Raw genomic sequence first — 17030 nt, 5'->3', positions numbered from 1 at the left:
TCCACCAATTGCTAAATCTTCTCATTAAACATTAAACACGGGCTAGGGATGTGGCTCAAGCTGCAGGGCGCTGAGTTCGATCCTCAGCACCACATAAAAATAAAATAAAGATGTTGAGTCCAACAAAAACTAAAATATAAATATTAAAAAATTCTCTCTTAAAAAAAATTAAATGCTATAGCCACTTTTTACTGGCTACTTCTTTTAAAGAAGGAGCCAACCTTAATTCTCCATATAATAGTTAAAACAAGTTTTAAGTTAGGACCTTATTTAGTTATTTATCTAATATTTCTGTGTATAAATGTTCAAGAAAAATGAAAAACATTCTAAGAATGAAAGCAAAAATCTCTGAAAATGCTACGACCCCAAAATAATCACTATCAACATTTTGGTGAACATTCTTCCAGACCTCTCTTTGTGCATACCACCATATGGCTTTCTGGATCCATAGAAAGATAATTTTACATAGGCAGATTTATATTACACACACTGCTTTGCCATCTGCTTTTTATATGCAGCATCATGTTCTTGAAATACTTCCATGTTAGTGAGTGCTTTTTAATGCTTTTGTAAGGATTTGAATAGAACACTTGTAAAATCACTTAAATTTTTTTAAGATGTTGCTATGGTCTGAATATTGGTGTCCCCTAAATATTCATATGTTGAAACCTAATTACCAATGTAATCGATTTAGGAAGTGGGGGCTTTGGAAGTGGCTGTATCATGAAAGTCAAGTCCTTGTGAATGGAGTTAGTGCCTTTATAAAAAGGCCCCTTTCACCATGGAAGGATGCAGCAAGAAGTTGCTGTTTTAGGAACTAGAAAGCAGACCTCTATCAGACACTGGATGTGCCAAAGGCTTATCTTTGACTTCCCTCCCATTTCCAGAACTATGAGAAATTTCTGTCATTCATAGGCCATCAGTTTATTATGGTAACTTGAACACACCAAGAGATATCTGTTTTAGATCTTTTTGACAATGAATCACTACAAGAATATAGTCTACAAGAGGATGCAATTTCATTTCCCTTCCTAGGAACCAGCAGCCCTCAAGAAGTCAGGTCTGTGATTTTGTAGCAAACTGATAGAATGCTGGGAAGAGTAAAGATGTGAGGCTTAACTGAAATGGGGTAAGGGAAAATTCTTTGTAGATCCATGCTCCATTTTGGTATTTATTATTTTAATAATTTATTGTTTTAATGACAAGTTTAATTATTTAATATTTAAACTCCCAGGATAACAAAATGACCTTTGTGTGTATGTGTGTCTTTATTTTCTCTATTTCTTTTGAGTTTTGATGGTATATTATAAGCATTTTCTACCTCTTTTGTTTTAAAAACATAATTTTAAATAATCTAATATATAAATAATAAATGTTCATTATAAAAAATTATAAATATCGCCAAGTGAACCAATGATAACTGTCTTTAGCATTTTCTTATATGTTATCCCATCATACTTGTTAAACTTACATGTATTTCATGTGAACTTATTTAAAGATTCAAGATTTATAAGCACACAATTCTAAAATATTAGTTTAGAATTTTAGAAATTAGGCAAATATAATAATTTAGAACTTAAGTATAAAAATTTTTTGAGAACATTTTGACAAAAGCTAAAAACCAAAATTTCTTCATCATTAAATAATACTAAATAGTATTTCCCCATGTGGATGTAAAATAATTTGATCATATTCAAATTGCTGGATACTTGGCAGTGAAATATCGTTGGAAGGCGTAAGGCAAAAACAGAAAATCTCATCAGCAAATGAAAGCAAATACAAGGCAGGAGTGATTTGAAGTTTGAAACAGACTCAACTCATCTATTGTGCTTACTTTGAAGACTGTGGAAGGGACCATTAACTGGGAAGCAAGATAGCCTCTTGAAGTTGATAATGTACATCCTGCAGGGAAATGGAGACCTCAGTCCATAGACCCAACTGCGAGCAATTAAATTCTGCCAATGACCCAAGAAAACAGGAGACATATTCTGTCTTAGAGTCCCCAGAAAGTAACTCAGTCCTTCCAACACTTTCATTCATTTTAGCCCAGTGAGAGATGTATCAGACTTCTGACCAATCGAATTGTAAGATAATAATTGGTGATGCTTTGAGTCACTAGGTTTTGAGTAATTTGTCAATGATAGAAAGTTAACATAGTTATGGTTTCTGAATCATAGCCAATATACTTGTGAAAATCATTGTTACACATATTGAGCTTCTTTAATCAGATTTGTATTATTTTTTTAGTGCCTATCAGATTATATCCTCTATGATTCTTGAAAGACCAAATATCCTGTTTCCTTTCTGGTAACTCTTGATCATGTTGAACTTTTTTCTGCTGTGCTTTCTAATTTAACTGATTAGCTCATCCTCAGTATACCTTTATTTGTGGAAATATTTTATCCCATAAACCAGGGATCATCCTTCCAGGGTTTGCTTTTGATTATGCTAAATATTCCAAGAACCAACTTTTATGTTAATTTTATTGGGGTTGTAGGTTCTTTCTACACTATGTAGGTAGAGTAAATTCAAACCCCAACTTACATGAATGAAGGTATGTGGTTGCTATAAATTCTAACATCCCACCCAGGACTCTGGCTAGAATAAAGATTCCTATCTTATCTCTTTGTTCTGGTACAAAGATTTTTTTCTTAATTTCCTGTTGTATTAACAATCTTGGTTTTCTGCTGTGCGTTTCAGAGGTGCAGCTATCTTCTCTACATATATAATGGTAAAATGCTGAATGCTCTCCCCCAAGGCTGATAAGACAAGGATGCTCATTATTCAACATTGTATTTGTTATAGTTTGAACATGAGGTGTCACCCAGCCACCCAGAGGCTGTTGCAGCCAGGGAGTCTGGAAGCTTTACTAATGCTCCAGATTATGGAAGATCTTGGCATCAACTGCATGGTGCTGGTTCACCAGGAATGCAGAATGCTGAAGTTAGGGGATCATAGAGGCTTCCACCCAGATTTCAAAGGAAGACCTGGGAGGTCAGGCAAAGTGCAGCAGGGCTGGAGTCCCTGCAGGCATCCCCTGATAGGGCAATGCGTGGAGATGTGAGGAGGAAGCTAGAGCTGCAGCAGAGACTCCCAAGATTAAGACATGCCAGTAATGTAGAATGTCCACTAAGGAAAGCTGCAGGAATTGAACAGAGACAAGCCAACAGAAAGGCCACTTGGGCTGCAACCAACAAGGTCTCAGGGGCAGAGCTATACAAGCCTTTTGGAGAAGACATCATGATGCCATGTATACCAAATGCTAACACAGAACCATTAATAGGACTTATTTGCCCAGCTAGATTTCAGTCTTGATTTGTTTCCATCCTTCTTCCTATGCCCCTATTTTTCTGAATGGAAATGTTTGACTCTGTACCTTTATATATTGGATACTTATAAATCATTTTGATTCTTTACAGGAGCTCACAATATGAGCTTGCCCTGAGCCTCAGAAGAGATTTTTGGACTTGCACTTTTGGGTAATCTTGAAATTGTTGAGGCTATGGAGACTCTCGGAAATGGGCTAAATGTGTATTTTGTATTGTGAGATGATCATGAGCATTTTAGGGCTAGGGGCAGAATGTTATGGTTCGGATGTGTGATCTCCCCCAAAAGCTCATATGTGAAACTATGCAAGAACATTCAGAGGTGAAACGATTGGGTTATGAGAGCCTTAACTCAATCAGTAAATTAATCCCCTGATAGGGATTAACAGAGTGGTAACTGAAGGTAAGGTGTGGCTGGAAGAGCTGGGTCGTCAGGGGTGTGCCTTTGGAGTATATATTTAGTGATCTGAGCTTAGTCTATTTCTGCTTCCTATTATCATGTGAGCTGCCTTTATCACCATACTCTTCCACCATATTGTTCTGCCTCACCTTGAGGAATGGAGCCAGCTATTTGTGGACTGAGACCTCTGAAACCATAAGCTCCCACATAAAAACTTTCCTTCTCAAATTGTTTTTGTCACATCTTTTATTCACAGCAGTGAAAAAAAGCTGTCTAAAACAGTACTGGAGATATCAGCCAAGACAATAAAATGATGATGATGATAATAATAATAATAATAATAATAATAATAATAATAATAATAATATACATGGGCTTACAGGTTAAAGAGGAATAATTTAATTTTTCACAGATAATGTGATTGTTTCAATAAGAATCTAAGAGAATCTATAAATGATAATATTACTAAATATAAGTTAATGTATAAAAATCAATTGTATTGCTATATTAGTAGCAATAATAGAAAATACAATTTAGAAATAACATAATAGCATCAAAACCATCAAGTACTTACAAATGAATCTAAGAAATATGTATAAAGCCTATATAGTTTTCTTTTTATTTTCTCTTTTTGCTGCTGGGAATTAAATCCATGGCCTTGCACATGCCAAGAACATGTGCTTTACTACTAAGCTACCAGATACCCAGCCCCAAACCCGTTCATTATTAAAACAACAAAAGGGAAACTGAAGATCTAAATGGAAAGATAAGAATGGAAGAGCAATGCTGTTTAATCATGGACTGGAAGACTCAATATAGTTAAAACCATCAATTCTCCCCAAATTGATGTGTGGACTAACATAATCCAAATCAATCATAATCATTAAGTCCTTATTTGTTTGCTGTTTTTGGTTTGGGTGGAAATTGGTAGGCATGATTCTAAAGTACGTATAGGAATATAAGGACATAGATAGTCAAGATAGCTGGAGGTCTTCCTTCACCAGAATTCAACTTACTATAAAGGTGTAATACTAAAGAAATTAAGAAATATTGCATGGAAGGCTGGGGGAGGGGGAAGGGAAGGAAGAGAAGGGAAGGAAACTTTGGAACATAAGTAGACACAGAACAATAGAACAGACAGGCCTGAAATAGAGACACACATGTATATGGTCACTTGGTTTGTATAAAAGTGCTATTTCTACTTGTAAAAAGAAAAGATGGCATTTTCAATGAGCAGTGCAGGAGCAATTGGAAGCCTAAATGGGAAGAAACAGGACCTGGGATCTTCTACATCAAACAATTCACAATAGTTAGTTTGAAGTGGATGAAGGACAAGTGAAAACAAAAAAATTAACTCTAAAAAAGAAGATAGGAAAATATTTTCATGACCTTTGGTTAAGACAAGGTTATTGAACAGCACACAAGAAGTACTAATCAATAAAGTGAGAAACAAAGAAGCAATCAGTGGACTTAACCAAAATTAAGAAGTTCTTTATGTGATCTCAGATAAATTACTGAACATGTGATTAGAAAATCCACAGATCACAAGAAGTTATTTGAAATACAAAGCTCTTGTATACAGAATATTTGGAGAACCTTTTATAACTAGTGAGAAAAAGACAAGGTATGAATAAAAAATGGGCATGTAGCTTAAAAGACACAGCCAATGAGCACATGAAACAGGCTCAAAATGATAAATCATCAGAAGAATGCAAATTAAAACCACATTGAGTTACTGCTGCACACCTTCTGAGAAAGATAAAATTTAAAATATATAAATATGTATTTTAAAGATGCTTAACATCCTTGACATTTTTTGCAACTTTCAGTATAGCAGAACTCTTTCTTCTTAAAACAGGCTTTGCTTTGTTGGTACTGCCTCTCAGATTCCCCAGTTAGCTCTCTGGATACTTACTCATGTTCACTCTCCTCTAACTGATCACTAAATGTTTGTATTTTTCAGAGCTTGGCTCTTTCTTTCTTCAGATTTCTCTGAAGAACACTTTATCTTTTTCTTTCTTTCTCAAACCTTTTGTTTGCACTCTATGACCTATGGATACTTAAACACTGTCTATAAGCCTTTGGTGCTTGAAGTTTTAACTCTAGCCAGACTTCTTCAGAGCTAAGTCACCGATGAACATGTGTACATTTCTGTGCTTTATCTCTGGTTGGATGCTTTACAGTCAAACTTGATGCAACTCATGTAGATATAAACTTGCACCCCCATGTACACTACCAAGCACATACCCACATTTCATAGCAGCTCACAACTCAAAACCAGGCTTCTTCCTTGATTTCTTTCTTTCCTCTTGGAGTCTAAAAAAGAGAGAATAATAACTTTCCAATGAACTGTACTGGCTTTCTATTCAATTTGCTTTATTACTTGAAATTTGGAGTGTTTTAATGTTCTTTTAAAAATAGAGGGCTTCTATTGAAAAACTTTCATAGAAAAATTATTAGATTTCATTCACAGACAAATTGTTCTCAATTCACAGGCAGAACACATATTCCAATAAATCTTCCTTTCAAGCCATGTTTGATGTTTTTTAGAAAGAAGGAAAGAATGCAGGAGGTAAGCCCTATAAATAGTAAAACAACTCTGCTCCCTTTTAAATGTAGATACATATTTTCTGCATTTAAAGGTCTTGAAGTTTTGAAAAAGCCACTATTATTTAGAAGAAATAAGAGAAAAATTATTGTATAAAACCTTTTTATGTGTATATATTTCAGGAAGTTGGGCAGATGGGAGGATTTGTTTTCAACCATAATACATTTTCTTGTATGTTTAAACTCTATATGCTAGTATTGAAAGTGTTCACTAGAAAAAATATAAATTCTTTTTAAAAATAAGTTATATTAAAAAGTTTTCATGAGTAAATAAATGAGCTGACATAGTAAGTCCATTTATATTTCCAAACACAGTCAGTAAAGTCTGTTGTCTATTTTCAGAGGATTAATGTAATCCTTTGGTTTTGCTCTACTTTTAAAATTATCCAATATTATTACTGAAATACATTATGATAAAAATGTTAGGAGCCACCATTTAAGAGACCTACATATGGATTTAATCCTAATATTGACTAGTAAACATTTTAAAGAATACAATAATATAGAACCCTAATATATCCCTGGCTCGTCTTGTCTTCTTACAAGCAGGGATAATGATTGTTAATGAGCTGGAGAGTCTCTGTCTATACCTTCAAATCTGTTATCTACTCATCTCCATCCTGCTCTGTGCCCTAAGAGCTGCCCTTTGTAGACTGGATACATACATTTCTTACTTTCTTGGTTCTTGTTGAGTTCAGCAAATAGGAGACACCAACAAGAAATCAAAGGGAGCAAGAGAGAAACAGGGATACTTATTCCCTTTCCTTCCTACCTGTTGAACCATGAATTGGCATTTGCTGTATTCCTAGACTGCAACAACAACACAAGAGCCACAATTCTTGTCAAGAGACTGCCTCTTATATCCAAGGCTTTTCCTCTGAGCTCTGGTAAATTGTTCCTTGCCTTTGACCTTCATTTTCATTTCCAAGGGTGCTCCCTCCCTACCATTGTGAGCTTAAGGACAAGCATGCTATCAACTTGTGCATCAACAGTCACTTCATCAAACTTTACTCGATCATGCTATTCAAGTGTGACATCTGTCAACCAGGACTCTGTCAACCAACATAACTCAACACCTGCCCAAATTTGGGTCAGATATCTATGTTGGTGCAAGTCACCATGTTTAGTGTAATGGCTTGTAAAGCAGAGCATCATTGTGGGTGGGGCAGACTTCTCAGAGAAAAGGAGCTATGGGTGGTGCTGATGACCCTAATATAGCCCTAGTAGGTAGTCACTGAGATAAACTCCACCTGCTCAAAACTCTGCAATTTCATTTTTTTAGCACCAGTTTCTACTAATAATCAAGGAAGCTACTTATTACCACCATGAAAAGAGTTCATTGCAGAAGGTGAGATTTGTATCATAGCCTACAATGATTGATTCCTACTATCAGCATTGCTGAGGATTTTCCTCTGGGTTCTGTTTCTTCTGTGAGAGTTAATACTTTTAGACCAGATGTTTTCTAATCTCTTCCAATTCGATGGTTATACTTCAATTTATATTATATATTATGTGATATAATATTATATATTAAACATACCTTCATTTCATACTTCACATTATATGATGACATATAGATGTGAATTTCCATCTGATGTTTGTTGAAACAATAAGAGTATTATACATTAAAAATTAGGGAATGAATATTAGGATTTCCTGAGCATTGTTTTACTTAATATAAACCAAGGAAACTGTTGGTTTTTATTATGTGTATCAAAGTGAATAGAAGAGGAAAATATGCAAAAACTCAAAAGCACATTCTACTTAAGGGCAATTATAAAAAAGCCATTAAAGGTTTAACTTCTATTTCTGTAACCAAAACAAAATTTAGGTTACTATTATGTATAGCAGTATATATAAAATTTTTAGCTCCATAATTTGAACAAAAATACATAGCAAATTTACATTATATTTGTTTCTAAAGGATTGATATGGTAATTTTTTAAATTAATATTTTCAATTTTCCAATTAGTAATAAAATTTAATGACTGCATTATTATCTAATTTGGCAGAAAATTAGAACATCTACATCAGAGAGCAAATGCAACAGCTGAGAGCTCAAAGGCTATTGATTCTCATCATTCATCCTTTGACCTTCCAGGTAACTAGAAAACTGTCGGTGTTTGATTCTTCTCCTTTTTAAAAAATGTTTTATTTATTTGTTCTAATCAGTTATACATGACAGCAGAATATTCTTTGATTCATTGTACAAAAATAGAGCACAATTTTTCACTTCTCTGGTTGTACACAAAGTATTGTCACACCATTCGTGCAATTATACATGTACCTAGGGTACATCCCACCATCTTTTTTATACCCATACCCCTTCCTCTCCCCTCCATCTCCTTTGCCAGTCAAAAGTTCCTCCACTCATCCCATGCCCCCCTCATTATAGATTAGCACCCACTTACCAGAGAAAACATTTGGTTTAGGAGGATTGGCTTACTTCTCTTAGCATGACATTCTCCAACCTGCAAATGCCATACTTTTATTCTCTTTTATTGCTGAGTAATATTCTATGTGTATATATACCACAGTTTCTTTATCCACTTGACATTACATCTCAAAGCCCTAGAAAAAGAAGAACAAATCAATACCAAATGCAGTAGAAGACAGGAAATAATTAAAATCAGGGAAGAAATCAATGAAATTGAAACAAAAGAAATAATTGAAAAAATTGACAAAACAAAAAGTTAGTTCTTTGAAAAAAATAATAAAATTGATAAACCCTTAGCTACCCCAATGAAAAGAAGGAAAGAAAAATTCAGATTACTAAAATTTATGATGAAAAAGGAAACATCACAAAAGACACTACAGAAATAAAGAAGACAATTAGAAATTATTTTGAAAATTTATACTCTAGTAAAATGGAAAATCTCAAAGACATTGACAAATTTCTAGAGGCATATGATCTACCCAAATGGAATAAGGAGGACATACACAATTTAAATGGATCCATTTGAAGCAAGGAAATAGAAGATGCCATCAAAAAGCCTACCAACCAAGAAAATCCAAGGACCAGATGGATTCTCAGCTGAGTTCTAAAAGACCTTCAGAGAATAATTAATACCAATGCTTCTCAAATTATTCTATGAAATAGAAAAGAAGGGAACCCTTCCAAACTATTCTACGAAGCTAGTATCACCCTAATACCAAAGCCAGACAAAGATACTTCAAGGAAAGAAAACTTCAGACCAATAGCCCTGATGAACATAGATGCAAAAATTCTCAATAAAATTCTGGCAAATAGCATACAAAAACATATTTAAAAGATAGTGCACCATAATCAAGTGGGGCTCATTCCAGGAATGCAAGTTTGGTTCAACATACGGAAATCAATAAACATAATTCACCACATCAATTAGACTCAAAAGCAAGAATCATATGATTTCATTGTATAAATCTTTCACCTCTTTTGTTAGGTTGATTCCTAAGTATTTTATTTTTTTGGAGGATATTGTGAATGGAGTGTTTTTCCTCATTTCCGTTTCAGAAGTTTTGTCGCTGATATACAGAAATGCCTTTGATTTATGCGTGTTGATTTTATATCCTGCCACTTTGCTGAATTCATTTATTAGTTCTAGTAGTTTCTTTGTAGACCCTTTTGGGTCTTCTAAGTATAGAATCATGTCATCTGCAAATAGTGATAATTTAAGTTCTTCTTTTCCTATTTTTATGCCTTTAATTTCTTTCGTCTGTCTAATTGCTCTGGCCAGTGTTTCTAGAACTATATTGAATAGAAGTGGTGATAGAGGGCATCCCTGTCTTGTTCCAGATTTTAGAGGGAATGCCTTCAACTTTTGTCCATTCAGAATGATGCTAGCCTGAGGCTTAGCATAGATAGCTTTTACAATGTCAAGGTACGTTCCTGTTATCCCTAGTTTTTCAAGTGTTTTGAACATAAAGGGATGCTGTACTTTGTCGAATGCTTTCACTGCGTCTATTGAGATGATCATATGGTTCTTATCTTTAAGTCTATTGATGTGGTGAATAACATTTATTGATTTCCGTATATTGAACCAGCCTTGCATACCAGGGATGAATCCTACTTGATCATGGTGCACAATTTTTTTGATGTGTTTTTGTATTCGATTCGCCAGAATCTTATTGAGGATTTTTGCATCTAGGTTCATTAGAGATATTGGTCTGTAGTTTTCTTTCTTTGAGGTGTCTTTGTCTGGTTTCGGAATCAGGGTGATGTTGGCCTCATAGAATGAATTTGGAAGAGCTCCCTCTTTTTCTATTTCCTGAAATAACTTAAAAAGTATTGGTATTAATTCTTCTTTAAAGGTTTTGTAAAACTCAGCTGTATACCCATCCGGTCCTGCGCTTTTCTTGGATGGTAGTCTTTTGATGGCTTCTTCAATTTCATCCATTGATATTGGTCTGTTCAAATTGTGTGTATCCTCCTGACTCAGTCTGGGCAAATCATATGACTTAAGAAATTTATCGATGTCTTCACTATCTTCTATTTTATTGGAATATAGGTTTTCAAAATAATTTCTAATTGTCTTCTGTATTTCTGTAGCATCTGTTGTGATATTGCCTTTTTCATCCCGTATGTTAGTAATTTGAGTTCTCTCTCTTCTTCTCTTTGTTAGCATGGCTAAAGGTCTGTCGATCTTATTTATTTTTTCAAAGAACCAACTTTTAGGTTTGTTAATTTTTTCAATAGTTTCTTTTGTTTCAATTTCATTAATTTCCGCTCTGATTTTAATTATTTCTTGCCTTCTGCTACATTTGCTGTTGTTTTGCTCTTCCTTTTCTAGGGCTTTGAGATGAAGTGTGAGCTCATTTATTTGTTGTTTTTTCCTTTTTTTGAGGAATGACCACCAGGCGATGAATTTTCCTCTTAAAACTGCTTTCATTTCTTGAAGAAATAGATAAAGCAATCATGAAATTCATATGGAAAAATAAAAGACCCAGAATAGCAAAAGCAATTTTAAGCAGGAAGTGTGAATCAGGCGGTATAGCGATACCAGATTTCAAACTATATTACAGAGCAATAGTGACAAAAACAGCATGGTACTGGTACCAAAACAGGTGAGTGGTATAGAATAGAGGACACAGAGACTAATCCACAAAGTTACAACTATCTTATATTTGATAAAGGGGCTAAAAGCATGCAATGGAGGAAGGATAGCATCTTCAACAAATGGTGTTGGGAAAACTGGAAATCCATATGCAAAAAAATGAAACTGAATCTCTTCCTCTCGCCATGCACAAAAGTTAACTCTAAATGGATCAAGGAGCTTGATATCAAATCAGAGACTCTGCATCTGATAGAAGAAAAAGTTGGCTCTGATCTACATATTGTGGGGTTGGGCTCCAAATTCCTTAATAGGACACCCATAGCACAAGAGTTAATAACAAGAATCAACAAATGGGACTTACTTAAACTAAAAAGTTTTTTCTCAGCAAGAGAAACAATAAGAGAGGTAAATAGGGAGCCTACATCCTGGGAACAAATTTTTACTCCTCACACTTCAGATAGAGCCCTAATATCCAGAGTATACAAAGAACTCAAAAAATTAGACAATAAGATAACAAATAACCCAATCAACAAATGGGCCAAGGATCTGAACAGACACTTCTCAGAGGAGGATATACAATCAATCAACAAGTACATGAAAAAATGCTCACCATCTCTAGCAGTCAGAGAAATGCAAATCAAAACCACCCTAAGATACCATCTCACTCCAGTAAGATTGGCAGCCACTATGAAGTCAAACAACAACAAGTGCTGGTGAGGATGTGGAGAAAAGGGTACTCTTGTACATTGCTGGTGGGACTGCAAATTGGTGCGGCCAATTTGGAAGGCAGTTTGGAGATTCCTGGGAAAGCTGGGAATGGAACCACCACTTGACCCTGCTATTGCCCTTCTCGGACTATTCCCTGAAGACCTTAAAAGAGCATGCTACAGGGATGCTGCCATATCGATGTTCATAGCAGCACAATTCACAATAGCTAGACTGTGGAACCAACCCAGATGCCCTTCAATAGATGAATGGATAAAAAAAATGTGGCATCTATACACAATGGAGTACTATGCAGCAATAAAAAATGACAAAATCATGGAATTTGCAGGGAAATGGATGGCACTAGAGCAGATTATGCTTAGGGAAGCTAGTCAATCCCTAAAAAACAAATACCAAATGTCTTCTTTGATATAATGAGAGCAACTATGAACAGAGCAAGGAGGAAGAGCAGGAAGAAAAGACTAACATTTAACAGAGTCATGAGATGGGAGGGAAAGGGAGAGAAAAGGGAAATTGCATGGAAATGAAGGGAGACCCTCATTGCTATACAAAATTACATATAAGAGGTTGTGAGGGGAATGGGAAAATAAACAAGGAGAGTAATGAATTACAGTAGATGGGGTAGAGAGAGAAGATGGGATGGGAGGGGAGGGGGGATAGTAGGGGATAGGAAAGGTAGCAGAATACAACAATTACTAATTGGGCATTATGTAAAATTGTGGATGTGTAACCGACGTGATTCTGCAATCTGCATTTGGGGTAAAATTGGGAGTTCATAACCCACTTCAATCTAATGTATGAAATATGATATGTCAAGAGCTTTGTAATGTTGTGAACAACCAATAAAAAAAATTAAAAAAAAAAGAATCATATGATTATATCAGCAGATAGAGAGAAAGCTTTTGACAAAATACAGCACCCTTTCATGTTCAAAACACTAGAAAAACTAGAGATAGTAGGAACATACCTCAACATTGTAGAAGCTATTATGCTAAACTCAAGGCCAATATCATTCTAAATGGAGAAAAATTGGAAGCATTTCTTGAAAAACTGGAACAAGACAGGAATGCCCTCTTTCACCACTTCTATTTAACACAGTCCTTGAAACTCTAGCCAGAGCAATTAGGCAGATGAAAGAAATTAAATGGATACAGATAAGAAAATAAGAACTCAAACTACCACTATTTGCTGATAACATGATTCTATGGTTAGAGGATCCAAAAAATTCCACCAGAAAACTTCTGAATTTAATAAATGAATTGAACAAAGTAGCAGGATATAAAATTAATACCCATGAATCAAATGCATTTCTATATATCACTACTGAATCCTATGAAAGAGAAATTAGGAAAACCACCCCATTCACAATAGCCTCATAAATAAATTAATTAAATAATCAGGAATAAATTCAACAAGACCTCTACAAGGAAAACTACAGAACACAAAAGAAAGAAATTGATTCCTCTCCTTTTAAGAAAACTTATAGAGCAAGAAGAATATTTGCCTGTGAAGGGGAAAACACATAATAACTTTTTCCCTTAACCTTTATAGGTTCATAATTGGGACAAACTCATGTAACAAAAGAAAGATTCACAAGAGAAAAGCGAGCAACTTCATTAGCGTACGCAGTGCACACCATGTAGACATATTTATAATCTTCAACAAAGAAAGATGAATTTCAGAGAAGTGACAAGACAAAGGAAAAGTAGTCCCAGACTTCTAGAGACAGAAAAGGGCGAGATAGTAAACTTGACTGGGAGGCATTAATGGGGTTAAGTAGGCTTGCAGATTCTTCTGGTGCTCTCTCTGACCTGATAGGGGACTGTCCATAGGAAAGGAGAATTTGCATTCAGTCTTCAGGTGGAAGGGGAAGAATAAACAGAGTGTTGTATTTGTGAATCTTTACTACTTGGATAAATGGAGAAGTTCATGTACTTTTATTTCCAAATAGAGCACCGTGGTATCATGACTGTTTTAAATTAAAAAGAACTTGAGAGTAGCAGGTGCTACTTCTCTACTAAAAGTCTTGACCTGCCAAGAAGGAAAGCAATCACCTCTGGTCCCTTTCCTGAGCTTTTACTAACTCAAAGTGTAGAAAGGAAGACCCAGGTCTGTCAGCACACCTGGACAGATTCTATTACACATTGTTGTCTTCTATTTTGGTTCCCTTCAATATTCCAAAGAGGAAAATTTGTAATACATCGTCTGTTTGGTCAGCCCAATGGGCTTTGTTCCAGCCCTTTGCTTGTTTCTCCAAGCCTGTTAAAGTCCACAGAAAATCATATACTAGTCCTCTCAAAATTTCCTGCATTGCCCGTTCTCCCTTTCCTCTGTGGAAAAAGACTACCTCAATCATATTGGGTTAGTATATAGTTATGCTTATGTGATTGCCTTCCTGCATATGTTACATTTGTGGCCTTTTCTCCAATTCATCAGTCTTTGTCAGTTTATTCCAGTGAAATATTGAATGCTTTCCCTTCACCCTAGGGCAGGCAGAGAGCTCCCCTGCATCTTGACCATCTTTACCTCAACAATCTTTTCTATTTGGGAGAGGTACACTCTGGTTTCCTTCACTTGGAATATTTGTAAGCTTTTGTTTGTTCGTATGTCTAGAGCATAATTTCTACTTCCAATTAGAAGTTGAAAGCTCCCATCCTGACAATGAGAATGAGCAATATAAGCCACATAACCATTATTTTTTAAAAAAAATTTCTTCAGATATCTAAGGATTCAAAGAGACTCAAATGAACTAAATTCCAAATTGTGATGAGCCCTTTACTATAATATTGTAAAATACATATTTGGTCTTTATCCAGTTTCCTGGTACACAGCTTCTAAAATCCTTGGTATCTTTGAAGTCTATTTTATACCAACAATATGGCTGATGGTTCCAGGCTCCTGGACCACTGCAGTATAGGAGTGGGTTGACAAGGGAATCAACCTTGTGATTACAGGACTGGAGGTTTCAGTTTCCTCTTCCTACGTCTGGGGAAGAGATAGGCTAAAGGTCGAGTTGACTGTCAATGGCTAATGATTTAATCACCAATGCCTGTGTAATGAAACCTTCATGAAAATCCTAAAGGACAGGGTTCAGCCATATTCGCAGTTGTTGAAAATGTGGAGGTAAGGAAGCATGCTTGAAGATGGCACAAAACTTCCCTGCCCCTTCCCACAAAACTGGCTTGCATATTTCTTCCTCTGGGTGTTCATTTGTAACCTTTAATATAGCCTTTTGTAGGAAATCAGAAATGGGAAATGAACTGTTTGCCTGGATTTTGTAAGCTAATGGTGAAACCCCAAAGAGGGGACTGTGGGGACCTCTGATTTGCAGATAAGTCAAACAGAAGTTGTGGCTTCTACTACTTTCAATTGGCTTCTCCCTCTTGTGAGATTGATCCTCTAATGTGGGGTCTACACTATCTCAAGGTAGATAGTATCAGAGTTAAGTTAAATTGTAGGACACTCAGCTGGTGTCAGAAAATAGTTTGTGTGGGAGAAACTACATACAATTTGGGGTCAGGAATGAAACATGGAGACTGTTGAGAATGTAGTACAGAAAAATATTTTTTCCTCACACTATACCTTCCTAGGGGAAAAGAGACACATGGCTACATTCTTCCTTATTCACAGTAGGAGTAGGAGTAGAGGAAAAATCTCTTATAAATGGGTAGTGGAGAAATTTCCAAATCGTGTGTGTGTGTGTGTGTGTGTGTGTATGTGTGTGTACTGAAGATTGAACCCAAAGGTGTTCTACCACTGAGCTACATCTCTAACCCTTTCCATTGTTTGTTTTGAGGCAGGGCCTTGCTAACTTGCCCAAGCTCAATTCCACTTCTGATCCTACTTCTTTATCCTCCAGAGTTGCTGGGATTGCAGGCATGAATGGATACACCTAGCTTCCAGTCAAACTTTTAACAAACTTAACGCCAGTATATCAGCCAGAGTTGTGGATCCGAAATTGTAGTAACAAAGCAATCTTTATCCTCCTACCAACACTTTTCCATGGACCTTCACCAAGTGACAAGTTAGTAAGGATGGGGGTGCAGAAAAGGAGAGAAATATTCACAGAGGACTTCACTCATTCAAGGCAGGAGCGATTGAAGGCTGGGGTTCAGCCTTTCTCTTCTTAAAGAAGAGGAATCCCTTGGAGACATTATGGGTGCCCTTATCAGTCCAGATCCCATCCTAGACCCTAGTGTGATAGGGGTTGAGCCATGTTTGATTCTTTATGGTGATAGCTGTTTGATTTACAACCACTTGCTCAGTTATAATTACCAGAATAAGATCTCTGTGAAAGAAGCCTGCACTTAGAGGCTAAACTAGAGAGCTTAGCAAACTTCCTAGCACTCTGGACTTCAAACCTTGTAATGTTTAACCAAGCCCCTTTAGAAAAACGTTTTACAAAATGTGGGCTATTATTATGATAGAGGTGTTCACAGGACAGAGACTAAAGGGGAAACTTGCCACCTGTGGGTTTAATTACTGATCTCTGAGACAGGAAGTAAAGAAAAGAAAAACTTCTAAAAACTTGTTCATCTTTGTCTTAGTGCATTTGTCTGCTATCACAAAATTTATAAATAATAGCGATTCATTCTGGAAGGTGTTAGCAGAGTTAGTGTCTGGTAAGGGCTTCCTAGATGCTGCTTTGGTTCTGTGTCTTTATATGGTAGAAATGACTTGGGGAGCCACCCCAAGTCTCTTTTATAAAGGCACTAATCCAACTCCCAAAGGCCCCACTTCTAATCCTACCACCTTGGTGGTTAGGTTTCAGATTTTTAAAAAAGGAAAAAAATAACAACTATCACTTGTAGAGGACATTTGCCTGTGGAAGTGGAAATCTCCTGCAGTCTGATCTTCATTGCACCAGTAACACATGAAATTCAAGGGACACAAATATTAGGTCAAAAGCTGTCCACATTAGTAAAACTGACAATGGTC

General features: G+C 35.9%; 1 long non-coding RNA gene across 1 annotated transcript in view; it reads left to right on the top strand.

Moving 5' to 3' along the window:
* Positions 1-8349: 8349 nt before the first annotated feature.
* Positions 8350-17030, top strand: part of LOC144365873 (uncharacterized) — a 113234-nt gene continuing 104553 nt past the window's right edge. Inside the window, exon 1 of the long non-coding RNA XR_013424604.1 lies at positions 8350-8434. This is a non-coding gene — a long non-coding RNA (uncharacterized LOC144365873). The remainder of the gene's footprint in view (positions 8435-17030) is intronic.

This window comes from Ictidomys tridecemlineatus, chromosome 8, assembly GCF_052094955.1.
Source record: "Ictidomys tridecemlineatus isolate mIctTri1 chromosome 8, mIctTri1.hap1, whole genome shotgun sequence".
NCBI lineage: Eukaryota > Metazoa > Chordata > Mammalia > Rodentia > Sciuridae > Ictidomys > Ictidomys tridecemlineatus.
This window is presented reverse-complemented; position numbering and strand designations above follow the sequence as displayed.